The sequence below is a fragment of the Engraulis encrasicolus genome, chromosome 5, assembly GCF_034702125.1.
Source record: "Engraulis encrasicolus isolate BLACKSEA-1 chromosome 5, IST_EnEncr_1.0, whole genome shotgun sequence".
Classification (NCBI taxonomy): domain Eukaryota; kingdom Metazoa; phylum Chordata; class Actinopteri; order Clupeiformes; family Engraulidae; genus Engraulis; species Engraulis encrasicolus.
The window spans coordinates 29712439-29724938 of record NC_085861.1 but is presented as its reverse complement, the minus strand read 5'-3'; the positions used below and the strand labels follow the sequence as shown (position 1 = coordinate 29724938).

Here is a 12500-nt window from a genome sequence, read left to right as displayed (position 1 = left end):
ACCTCCTGCTCTTCTACCCGTTTGCTGTAGTGTGCTGGTTTGCTACGGTGTGTCTTTAGAAGATGACTTCAAGGCTGTGCAGACCATTTGCCACAACAAGCTACCTTCTGAGGAAAACCTGGGTAACTGCAGGTTGAATACATCCTTTGTTCCCCACACAGCAGCTGACAGCAACATAGAGATGTCCAGTTGGGTTTAGACACAACACAACACAACACAACATGCTGCTAGGAAGCTAGGGGTGGGAAAAAAGTTGTCTTCTCCATGAATCGCACATCTTTGGTGAAACATAGAGATCTTCAACTGGATTTGTACAAAACACAGCAACTAGGAAGGTTAGGGCGGAATATATCTGTCCAGTTGGAATGGAACATTTCAGAAACAGCTGACAGGACAAGCAGAGATGGATTTGGACACAACACAGCATAGTAGAGGAGATATGTTCTTCTGGAGTCCGACAACCCAGAATAGCTGACAGTATAGGACAGAGATGTTAGACACAACATAGCAGTTACCTGTAGAAATGATACAGAGTGTTCTGCAAAAATGGGACATGGAAACAGTTGCTAGTAGAACAGAGATTTGTGCTGAACCACCTCTGACTGTGTTTTTAATAGTCTGACGGGTTTGACAGAAGATCAGCTGATGGCTAGAACAAACAGAGGCAGAACGTTCTGCCATATGTGTGTGTGTGAGTGTGTGTGTGTGTGTGTGTGTGTGTGTGTGTGCATGTGTGTGTGTGTGTGTGTGTGTGTGTGTGTGTGTGTGTGTGTGTGTGTGTGTGTGTGTGTGTGTGTGTGTGTGTGTGTGTGTGTGTGTGTGTGTGTGTGTGTGTGTGTGTGTGTACACTGAAACAAATTATTTGTTGGCGGAACATAAAAAAATTATGGAAAGTATTTCCATCCAATTTGATTATGCTACCTTAGCAAGAAATGTTTTTGTTGAGTCACATTAAGGTCAATATGTTGGATCAACATAACATGTAAGTGTAACTGTGACCTAAGTACAAGGGGTACAGCCAACATAACTTTTAAAGGTTATTTCAACCCTAATAGAAAGGGTTAATCCATCATAACTTTTACATGTTGCTCCAACATATTTGGTTTAGGTCTGGATGAACCAACTTCATGGGGTAGTTACAGCAGTATTTACATTGATAGACTCAACAAAGCAACATCTTGCTATGGTAGCATAATCAAATTGGATGGAAATACTTTCCATAATATATTTATGTTCCCACAACAAAATATTGTTTGGATTGTTCAACACATCTAATTAACTGTATTAAGACAATACTTGTCAAGCCACATGAACATCAAACATAATAAAAGTCAATCATAAAATCAATATACCTTAATTAATTAAACATTCATTGTTGTCCTTATCAGTTCAGATCAAGCTAGAAAACACCTCAAGGCACACGCATCTACCAATATGCATGTCAGCCAAGTTCGTCAGTTGTAAGTTGGTTCCAGTTGAGCCTATAAGACCAACTACAATAAAGTTACACGCAATAAAGTTGAAGAATTAGTTGCCTTTATTTTTTCATTGCACATGTAATGATCAAAGCAAGATACAAAATGAGGGTACCTCTTCAAGTGCAAATGAGAAAGATTAATTTCTCAATTTCTCTAAAAACTCTTAAAAAAAGGTACACTGTGCAGGAAACGGTCAAAAAAGGTACTGCAACTATGCTGCTCATTGAAACTGGGCTGCCTATTGCCAAATTTGATCTTTTCATGAAAGTTTGCTAAGTAATAAACAAATATTTTATAGTATGGCCCAAATACAGTCATTTTTGCAGCTAAAAATGGCAATTTCTTGACATTCAAAATGGCCAAGATCCCAGTTTCATGTATGAAAAGTGCAATTTTTCCCAGTCATAATGAATACTAAGAATATGATGGTGGTTAGGGTGCATCAGATGCCCCCTATGAAAAGATATTGCCTTGGCCCTATAGTAAAAATGTTCTACACCCAGTAAAAACACACTGTGTAAAATATTTTGAAATTTGGATGAAGTCTACCGGGGCCACCAGCCCCATGAAAATAGAAAATAATGGTGATAGTCAGAATCTTGGAATAGAAATGGACATTTTGCTGCATAAAGCTACCCAATAAAAACATATTGTCTCAGCTGTGTGATAAAAATGTTCTATGCACAGTAAAATCACTCTGTGTAAAATATGTTGAAATTTAGATGAATTCTACCGGGTCCACCAGACCCATGAAAATACAAAATAATGGTGATGGTGATGGGCAACCTGGATTCCAAAGCTGAAGTCCAGTGCCACATATTCCAAATGACATACCTAGTTTTACCTTTCCAGTTAGGGCAATGGGGCACCTAAGTCACGCCCTTCTACTTCCGATCCATGGGGCTGGAGCTCTCAAAATTTTGAATGAGAGTTAATGGAGCGAGTCAAGCTAAATCCTCATCCCGTTTGGCATGTGCTCCGGATTTCACATATGATGACAGTGAATTTGAAAGGTTTGGATTTGCGTCGTAAGACCACTCATTTTCGACACGCAAGAAACGTTATTTTAGCTTTTGTGCAAAACTATGTTAGAGACTACACGTGTGCCTCGCATATCTGACGTGAACCGAGGCACAGCCAACCCTACCGCTGCACTGCGGCAGATAATTGTATATTTTTGCACACACACAACTCAAAAATCGCTTGCCAAGTGAAGTCAACAAGCACACCATTGGTTGTTATTAATTCTGAGGCACAGCATATGTATGATCGACGGGGAAATGCGAGGTGGGTCGGAAAATAGCTTTGATCAGTCCATTACAGCCCAGTCAAAAGTTTTTGCGTTGCCAGCCCCATAAGCCGCCCGGAAGGGGTGGAGACTGACCGCAGAGATACACCAGCGGCGATCTGAGCGAGTCGAGCGACGGAAGTAATTGACTTTGCATTGAGTCGAGAGACAAAAGCGATTCTAGAGACTAGAGCGATTTGCGCGACGAGCGCGACAATTTGAAGTTGAAATCTTTTCAACTTTCTATGACGCGGTTCGGCGACAAGCCGCGACAGCCAATGACTGTATAGAGGTCAGTGACCACAGCCAATGGGAATGCTTGAATGCTTTGCCTTCTGCCTGTACGGACATACTCTAGTCTCCTCAATCTCTCGTATCGCTTGCTGCTACACTCTGTCGCTTGAATCGCGTCGCCGCTGGTGTATCTCTGCAGTGAGGTGCCCCATTGGACAAGTAAAACCAGGTAATTTGAAATCTGTGGCACTGGATTGTAGCTTTTGAATCTAGGTTTGCCATTGTCTTAAAACAGAGGTGGACAAACCGCGTGACACATTTGCCCCAGCCAATATAATGAACCAGCTGAGCCTAATTACCACTTAAGCCAGGTTGATGAGGTAATTAGTGAAATCACCTGTATTGGGAGCACAAACAGAAGGAATATCTAAGCAGGTTGTGTATTCAGTCGATCCACTTACACAGACTTCAGTCTCAGGACAGACTGATGGTCAAACTGCTATATTTAGGCAAATTTGCTCTTTTGCAACACAATATCAATTCCTTGCTGCCTTGGACCACTAGTATCTACTAGTGCTAGTATCAAGCAAGATATTGCAAAGCTGCATGACTGTTATATTTGTTTATTATATGGTGTGACGTCATCGGTCGAATGCTCCATTCATTTCAACGGGGCTCCCCAACGTTCGCACGTCTGTTATTTTTCGATAACGGACGGGTTGGTCTATAACAGACCGCTGTCAATGGCAACAAGACTTTTCACTGCTAAAGCGACTTTTCAACAAGACTCTAATCAGCTGCTGTGATAGACAACACCTGTTGTCCTGGCTACCTAGCTGTTGCCTAGCGGTGTTCCACAACGGCACTGTTTTGTTTTGCGCAGCAACAATCTTTTAACATTAAAAACTATAATAGACTTAACATTAAATAGGCCTAAAGAAATGTCCCCCCCCATGTGTGAATCATTTAAGTATATCCATATAATAAGCGGGTTAACTTTCGGCGAGTCGGTCGCTTTGTGGAATAGCAGCACTTCAGAGAGAACAAGACCCCTCCGCTCCGCGTCGGGGTCTAAAGATTCTCTCTGTCGTGCTGCTATTCCACGGTAGCGACCTTCTCGACGAACGTTAACCCTTACGTGTTTCACCTGTGGGCCTACAATTCATGGAGGAACATCTGTACTAAAGCTGTGAATGTTCCTTGGAATGCCTAGGCTACAAGGCAGTCAATACAACTGTATTGAAGAGTGCCATTACTCCACAGCACACAAGTGAACACTGCACACTGCACACAACAAAATTGCATTTATGCCTCACCCGTGCAAGGGGCAGCCCTCAGTGGCGCCCCATGGGGAGCAGTGCGGTGGGACGGTACCATGCTCAGGGTACCTCAGTCATGGAGGAGGATAGGGAGAGCACTGGTTGATTACTCCCCCCACCAACCTGGCGGGTCGGGAGTCGAACCGACCGGCATAACCGGCAACCTCTGGGATGCAAGTCTGACGCCCTAACCGCTCACCCATGACTGCCCACTTAAGTACAGGTTTTGGGAAGCCACTCTTTCCAACATCACATACAGTTGTATTGTATGTACTCTATTGAACTACTGCAGGGATTTCTTGAAAAAACATAAGTCATTCCAAGGAGCATTCACAGCTTTAGTACAGATGTTCCACCAGGTATTAACAGCTACTTGTACAATCCTAGGCCCACAGGTGAAGCACACAAAAGTCATACAACTTCGCAATCTCTTGCTTGATACTGGCAGTGGGTCAGCTGGTTCATTACGGTATATTGGCTATATTTGGAATATGTGGCACTGGACTTTGGAATCCAGGTTGCCCATCACTATCACCATTGTTTTGTATTTTCATGGGCCTGGTGGACCCAGTAGAATTAATCTAAATTTCAACACATTTTCCACAGAGTGATTTTACTGTGCATAGAATTTTTTTTATCACACAGCTGAGGCAATATGTTTTTATTTAGTAGCTTTATGCAGCAAAATGTCCATTTCTATTCAGGGCTGGATTGGGCGATAAATAGGGCCCGGGCACTTTCGGATTTAAGGGGGCCCCCTCGTTATTATTAGTGCCGGAGAACTGACTCACCGGTGGGCCCCGCACCTTAATGGGCCCCTATTTTCAGTAATGTAAAAAATAAAACAATGGGGGCCCACGAGGGTGCGGGGCTCACCGGGAAATGCCCGCCATGCCAGATGGCCAGTCCAGCCCTGTTTCTATTCAAGATTTTGACTATCACCATTATTTTCTATTTTCATGGGGCTGGTGGCCCCGGTAGACTTCATCCAAATTTCAAAATATTTTACACAGTGTGTTTTTACTGGGTGTAGAACATTTTTACTATAGGGCCAAGGCCATATCTTTTCATAGGGGGCAACTGATGCACCCTAATGGTGGTGCTAAGTATTCATGAAAAAGGTAACATTAGTGAATGGGTAGCATGAATTCTGGAAATAAACAACTAAGAATCTTACACAGTGTACATTTAAAAGCAGTGCAAAAACTGATGAAACAGACGGTTAGAATGAAACAGAAATTTGAAAGTGTACTTCCATTCTGGAAGGTAACAGAGATTAAGAGCATAAACTAAAACAAACACTGCAATGGCCACAGGTACGTTACCAATGTCGTTGAGGACTCTCTGCCGATCACACACACACGAAGACAATACGTTTCAGCTGGACAGTCCAGATCAACATCCTGGAAAACAGTAAACAAAACCCATGATTGAAGCCGTAAGCGGTATTTGTGGGCGCAAGTTTGGGGCATTTCTAACACACCCAGAGATGGGAAAAGTAGTATAGTAGTATATTTTGTATAGTTTATGAAAGGTATGAGGAGGATGTTGACGTGTGTGCCCTCACACTGCCTGTTTAGGCAATTGAATGTGAGATCAAACTGATGTTCAATTACCTCTCTTCGTTTTTGGTGTGGCTATGACCCCATTCTGGAGTATGTTTCTCAACAGCATCATTGGTAACTACAGTAAAAAATATTGCTTGCATGCAATTTCCCATTGGCAAAATACCAAGTCGCTAACTAACAACGGTGCTTTTGAGAAACAGGGTCATGATCTTTTCACGAGTGTTGGTGAGAAACTTTACACATACAGCTAAGTATACAGTGTGAAAAATTGTTACAATACATTACATTACACTTAGCTGACGCTTTCATGTATTCAAAGCGACTTACATTTATTACTTTTCAGGGTATTGGTTACAGGCCCTGGCGCAATATGGGGTTAGGTGCCTTGCCTTAGGCACTTTAGCCATGGATGGAGATGTAGTGACAGGTCAGGGGAGATTCAAACCTGCAACCAATAGATTGAAAAACCAACTCTCTAACCACTAGGCCACGGCTGCCCCACCAGCACAATTATTAGTATTTTGAACATATTGGCCCTTTTAGGCACATTGTCAACCAAAAATTGCATGAGAGAGAAAGATATGTCAAACCCCACCCATCCAATGCAAAAGAGTCTGCTCAAAGTTTGGTCTCCTAAGGGGGAGTTGTCTAAGGTGAAACTATGAGAAAACTATTACCCTTCAGCACGATCGTATTCCAGAACTAAAACCTGTATTGAGTTTAAGTTTTCTTCTAAGATAACTTCTGCTGCTTCAGTAATGCGGCCTTCGCAATGTGCCACAGCAAGTGCAACACCCTCATGGGTAGATAGAGACCTGCAGAGATCTACAAATCAGAGATGACTGGTGTTGGATTGAACGTGAAATTTGGCAAAGGGTTTGTGATGATGTGAGGGTGCTTTAGCAAAGCTGGAATTGGGCAGATTCGTGTTTGCAAAGAACACATAACTGAGGCCAAGATGGCACATCAATGCAAGAAGGTTTGGTGTGTCCTCCAGCAGTGTCCAGAACGTGGATGAGATGCCAGGAGACATGTCAGGTAGCACAGGAGGAGCCCACCAGAGCCCAACAAAATGAGCCTCGCAGGCCACTGATGTGTGCGATCTCCCTATGCCACCTAATAACGAAAAAGACAGATCTAGCTGCCGAGTTGTAACATACCACTTTGTCTGGCTCTTCATTCAGGTAGACCGTCAGCTCCTCAGCATGCACTCCCTCTTCACATCAATGTTGTCAGTCTGCGTATGAGGGCCGGTCAATGTATGCCAGGAAACAAACATGCAGGAAAAACATTTTAACCAACAGGAAGAATAAACGCAGTACAGGTACAACCACATTAAACAAAGGACACATCTCATTTATCTAGTAGCGTAGTGTATCGTTGGTACTGGCAGTGAAGTGGTACAGTACGTCACTGTTTGATATGGCATGGTGCAGCTCTGACACTTTTCCATTAGCCCCAAGTACTCGGTACCATTTCAGCACTCAGCCCTGGTTCCAAACGTACTGAAGTGATGCCAAAATGTGACGTCTGACCGTAAAAAGGTACACTGTGCAGGAAATGGTCAAAAAAGGTACTGCAACTACGCTGCTAATTGAAACTGGGCTGCCTATTGCCAAATTTGACCTTTTCATGAAAGCTTACCAAGTAATAAACTAATATTTTCTAGTATGGCCCAAATACAGTCATTTCTGCAGCTAAAAATGACTATTTCTGGAAATTCAAAATGGCGGACCATGGAGAAGATCCCCCTTTTCATGTATGAAAATAGCAATTTTTCCGTCATAATGAATACTTAGAATTTGATGGTGGTGGTAAGTATTCATGAAAAAGGTAACATCAGTGAATGGGTAGCATGAATTCCGGAAATAAACAACTAAAACTCGTACACAGTGTACCTTTAATTCCCCTGATCACTTCATGGGAATCGCAAGCCAGACAGACATGAGAATCAAATAAAATAATAATAAAACAGAGCAGCAACCACATCAACTGACCTGCAAAAGACTGTTATACAATTGCCTAGGACTGCTGTGTGTAAAGCCAGCTGTAGTTAGAACTGAGGTGAAGACAATGAGTTCAAAACTGGCTGAAGGATTGAAATTAGTGGTAGAAATGCAATATGATCCAAGACACCCTACTTCTCCCCATTACATTAGATCTCAAAATTTTAGCATTACTGTGATGCATGGCAGTGTGCATGTTTTACCTGAGTCATGGGCACCAGGATCCTCTGTATCTTCCTTGCATGAGAAGCACCTTTCTTGCTGAAGACCCGGAGCAGTGTTGTTGAAAGACCATCCAGCTCTGAGAAGAAATTCAACAGCAAACCAACTGTCATGATCCTCTTGAACTTGGCACTTAACTTGAAACAGGGCACAAAACACATACCTACAAAATACTTGTAACTTAAGACTTGTGACAAAGGTTACAAAAAGGCCTGATGGTCTTACTAAAATGAGGAAATAAACACACAAAAAAATCAACAAATAACTTACCTCGCACATGTTAAAAAGAGCAAGCCATCTGGATTTAAAAACTGCAATCGTGGGGGCATCACAAATTACTTCATGCCTTCAATGAGCAAAGGTCTTGGTCAGTTGAGCTGAGGACCCAAACGTCTTGAATTTCTGTTGTGACCAGAAAGACAGATAAACTAATAAAGGTGGAGACAGCTATGCAGAGAAAAATGTAAAATAATTACAACAGATTTTACACACACACACACACACACACACACACACACACACACACACACACACACACACACACACGCTAATAGTCATAGATTAGATACTACACAAGAACTTTCATCACCTTTTTCAGGGGCACCTTGTGAGAGGTAGCTGAGGTGAGGACCCTACAAACATCTTGAATGCTGAGGAATTAATATAGGTGAAAGAGACAGTTATGCAGAGAACAAAAACCCAAATAATAGTAACATATTCTACAAAGAAATTCAGTAAATGATTAATTACAAAAAATAACAAATTAACAGTATTTATATTTGCAACAATATGCATTTCTACCTCACTCAAGGTACAGTATATATTGAATGTAAATGCACTGGAATATCCTAAAGTGATCATTGATACAAAAAACTTGCTATGTCCTTTTTACACAACAAATGTAGAAGATCGAGTTTGAGGGAATGAGGGACAGAAGGGCGTTTGCATGTGTGTTTCACTAGATACTACTGGGATTTACTTTCAACTATTTCAAAGGTCATAGCCAATTAGGCCTACATACATTGGTAAGTGACCCACGACATGAATCAAACCAGCTGCAAACTGCAGCATCTAGTTCTACACACGACGCACCGTCGCACCCATTCAAACGCGCACCCATACACAAGCACACACAGCCCCTTCTGTCACGCAGTCTCACGTCTCGTCTTTTTTCAAACCGAAAAGTTCCACCGGCTAATCAACATTTACTGTGGCCGTACACACACAGTCAGACGGAGCAATACCAAAAATCAGCAGTAACTTTACTTCCCCTGTGTCATTGATGTGTGTAGAGCTACTGATGGTATCTACGACAGTCCTGGATGCATTTGAAATCAGACGCACACGGGTCTCGCAACGTCAATGCATAGAACTACAACGTTGATGAACCAGCTGTTGTCACCTAGCATAAATTAGCTAGCTGCCCGTTATGGGCTGCCAGGTAGTTTCTTTCGCTATAACTCTCAAAGTAACCGAAAATAATGTCACACATGCAAACATGCATACAGTACAACATGGGTGACAGCTTCCAAACTCCCAACAATAGTTACAACAAGGAGACTATATCGATAATTAGCCGCTAACCAGTTTGAATCGGTGAGAATTAGCCAGCTAAGCTTACTCTCTTGCTCATAAAACGTATGCCTTGATGCCAAAACTAAGTACACTAACGAAACGGGTGATATAAATGTGATTCTAGGAAAGTCATGATAAATGCAAACAGCCCTACAGTGGTTTACTTTTTTGACTTACCCGCCTTCAGAGTGTCCGCGGATATGTATTCATTCAAAGAACTCGGCAAGCTCGTTGTTTCCGGCTGCCACACACAATCCGCACACTACTGCCACCATCTGTTCTGGCGTTGTAAAAGCCATTGGTCATTTTATCCAAAGGAATTAGGTTGTGACAACATTACTGGATTTGGGAAGTCGTTGGTTATTGGGCATCATGCTAAAGTTACATAACTTCATTATGCCCAATCACAAAACATAATTATTCATGGTAGAAGTGACATGTTTCCCTTTGATTAATTTAACATACACAACATATGGCTTTTTTCAGTGCATGTGTGTGTGTGTGCGTGCGCGTGTGCGTGTGTGTGCGGTTCATTGGGTGGCGTTCAAAGTGTAGCCACACGTCCCTGCTTCCCATGAGCCACCTGGTTTCCTGCCAGCTCGGCTGATGCTCATGCTCACGTCAGGCACTATGTTCGTATTCATGCATTAGCATGCATACTGTTCTTGGACCAATGCAACCTGACAGCTTGCTGGGAGGTATCTCTGTCTCTGTCTAGCCTCATCTCACGGATCCCTGGGACACAAAGTCTGTGCCAGTTTTTTGGGTTTTTTGCCAAAAAGTGTTTTCTGTGATGGACTGATGGAAGTGTGTGCTTTCTCTATGTTATGTTACTGTGTGCTCTATCATGAGAAAACTGACAAACCATTGGTGAAATAGCCTACCTTTGGTGAAATAGCCTACCTTTTCAAGTCAGCTGATAGTTCATTCTGCTTGTAAATTGCTATAGCAATTTAAGTTGTGCCCACTCCAAACAATCCCTAACCTTAACCTGTCAGTAAAGAAATGCTTTTAAGAAATAACTTTTGAGAAATAACTTTTGAGAAATAACTTTTTGCACTTGGTCGATAGACTACCAATTTCTAAACAAAAGAATGCTAGCAGTACAAGCTGTGCCTAGACCAAAACAATCCCTAACCCTAATCTGTCAATATTTTTGAGAACTACTTCTTTCAAAGTAGAAAAAAATCTAAGACAACACAAGACTGGAACATAAGACTGTGGCAACATGGAGCATGTGGGAATATCGAGAAAGCACTTCCATGGGCCCACCAGGAAAAGCATGTCTGTGACCCCATCACTAGTTTTGTGTCACAATGGTCCATGGTCATTTCACAGAATTCTGTGGGACTATGTTGCTCTGTCTCTGTCTGTCTGTCTGTCTCTCTCTCTCTCTCTCTCTCTCTCTCTCTCTCTCTCTCTCTCCACCACCACTTTCCCACACTCTCTCTCTCACTTTTTTGCTCTTTTTCTCTCTCTTTTTTGCCCTCTCATTTCCGCTCTTCTTCCCTCCTTCCCACTTTCTCCTCCTCTCTCTCTATCTCCCTCTGCCTCTCGTTCTCTTTCCCATCTTCATGATCATTCTCTGTATATCTCTCTCTGTTTTGTCTTTTTTCTGTGTCTCTGTGTCTCTGTTGTCTGTTTGTTTGGTTTGCTTTCTACTTTGTATTGTTTTCTCTCTCGTTGTCTTTCTCTGCCTCTCCTGATTTCCCATTGCTATTTCAGGCGATGTAGATCCGTTTGGCAAATAAAAGTGTGAGTGTGTGTGTGCGCGTGCGTGTGTGTGTTTGCGTCCGTGCATGCGTGTGTGTGTTTTCGTCCGTGCGTGCGTGCGTGCGTGCGTGTGTGTGTCTGTGTGTGTGTGTGTGTGTGTTGCCTTGGCCCTGTGTGGGTGCTTGAGGCTCCTTATATTATGCTGCAGTCTCTGTGAGATCCTCAGAAGGCATTGGGCAGCCCACGGATCCAGCCTGCGCTCTGCTGAGCTGCATTCACTGTCAGCTTGACACGCATACAGGCCCACATGCACACACGCACGCACACACACACACACACACACACGCACGCACACACACACACACACACGCACACACACACACACACACACACACACACACACACACACACACACACACACACACACACACACACACACACACACACACACATTCTCGCTGTTCACAGGACATATGCAAATTGTGGCAACTTCAGGTTCCAACAATTCTTTCTGCCTTTCTCTCTTTCTTTCTCTTATTTATTTATTTATTTATTTATTTATTTATTTAGGTGTTGAAGAAGCTCAGCAGGGCTTTGCAAACAAAGCTGCGTAACAGAGAGGCAATACCACGCTTGAGTTCTGTCGCGTCCACAACAATGAAGATGGAGCTGGGTTGGGCTAGGAATCGGCAGCGATGGCAGTATCGAGTTGAGCTGAGCTGAGCTGAGCTGAGCAGGTCGTTGATGAGTGCTGTTGTCAGCAGGCGGGATGAGGCTTTTTATCTGTCTGTCTGTCTGTCTGTCTGTCTGTCTGTCTGTCTGTCTGTCTGTCTGTCTGTGCAGCACGACAGCTCACTTCACAAAAGCCCGCTGTCCCACTTCTTTGCAAGCGCCATGCCTCTCGGGGGGCAATCGCTATTCCGACATAGCACTATTCCGACATGCCGCTATTCCGACATGCCGCTATTCCGACACTTTTTAGGGGTTAGGGTTAGGGTTAGGGTTAGGGTTAAGGTTAGGGATGTCGGAATAGCGGCATGTAGGAATAGCGGCGGACGGTGGAAAACGTGTCGGTATTCCGACAATAGACATTAACG

The 12500-nt window shown here is 43.0% G+C and overlaps 1 long non-coding RNA gene across 2 annotated transcripts; it reads right to left on the bottom strand.

The window, feature by feature from the left end:
- Positions 1–6617: 6617 nt before the first annotated feature.
- Positions 6618–10145, bottom strand: LOC134448460 (uncharacterized). 2 transcript variants are annotated; one of them, XR_010034772.1, is made up of 5 exons: positions 9868–10145; positions 8705–8765; positions 8386–8517; positions 8097–8194; positions 6618–7124 (listed from the first exon to the last, which is right to left on the bottom strand). It is a non-coding gene; the product is annotated as an uncharacterized LOC134448460 (long non-coding RNA). The 2 variants fall into 2 exon arrangements; XR_010034771.1 differs by lacking the exon at positions 9868–10145 and having other exon boundaries at positions 8705–9221.
- Positions 10146–12500: the final 2355 nt, after the last annotated feature.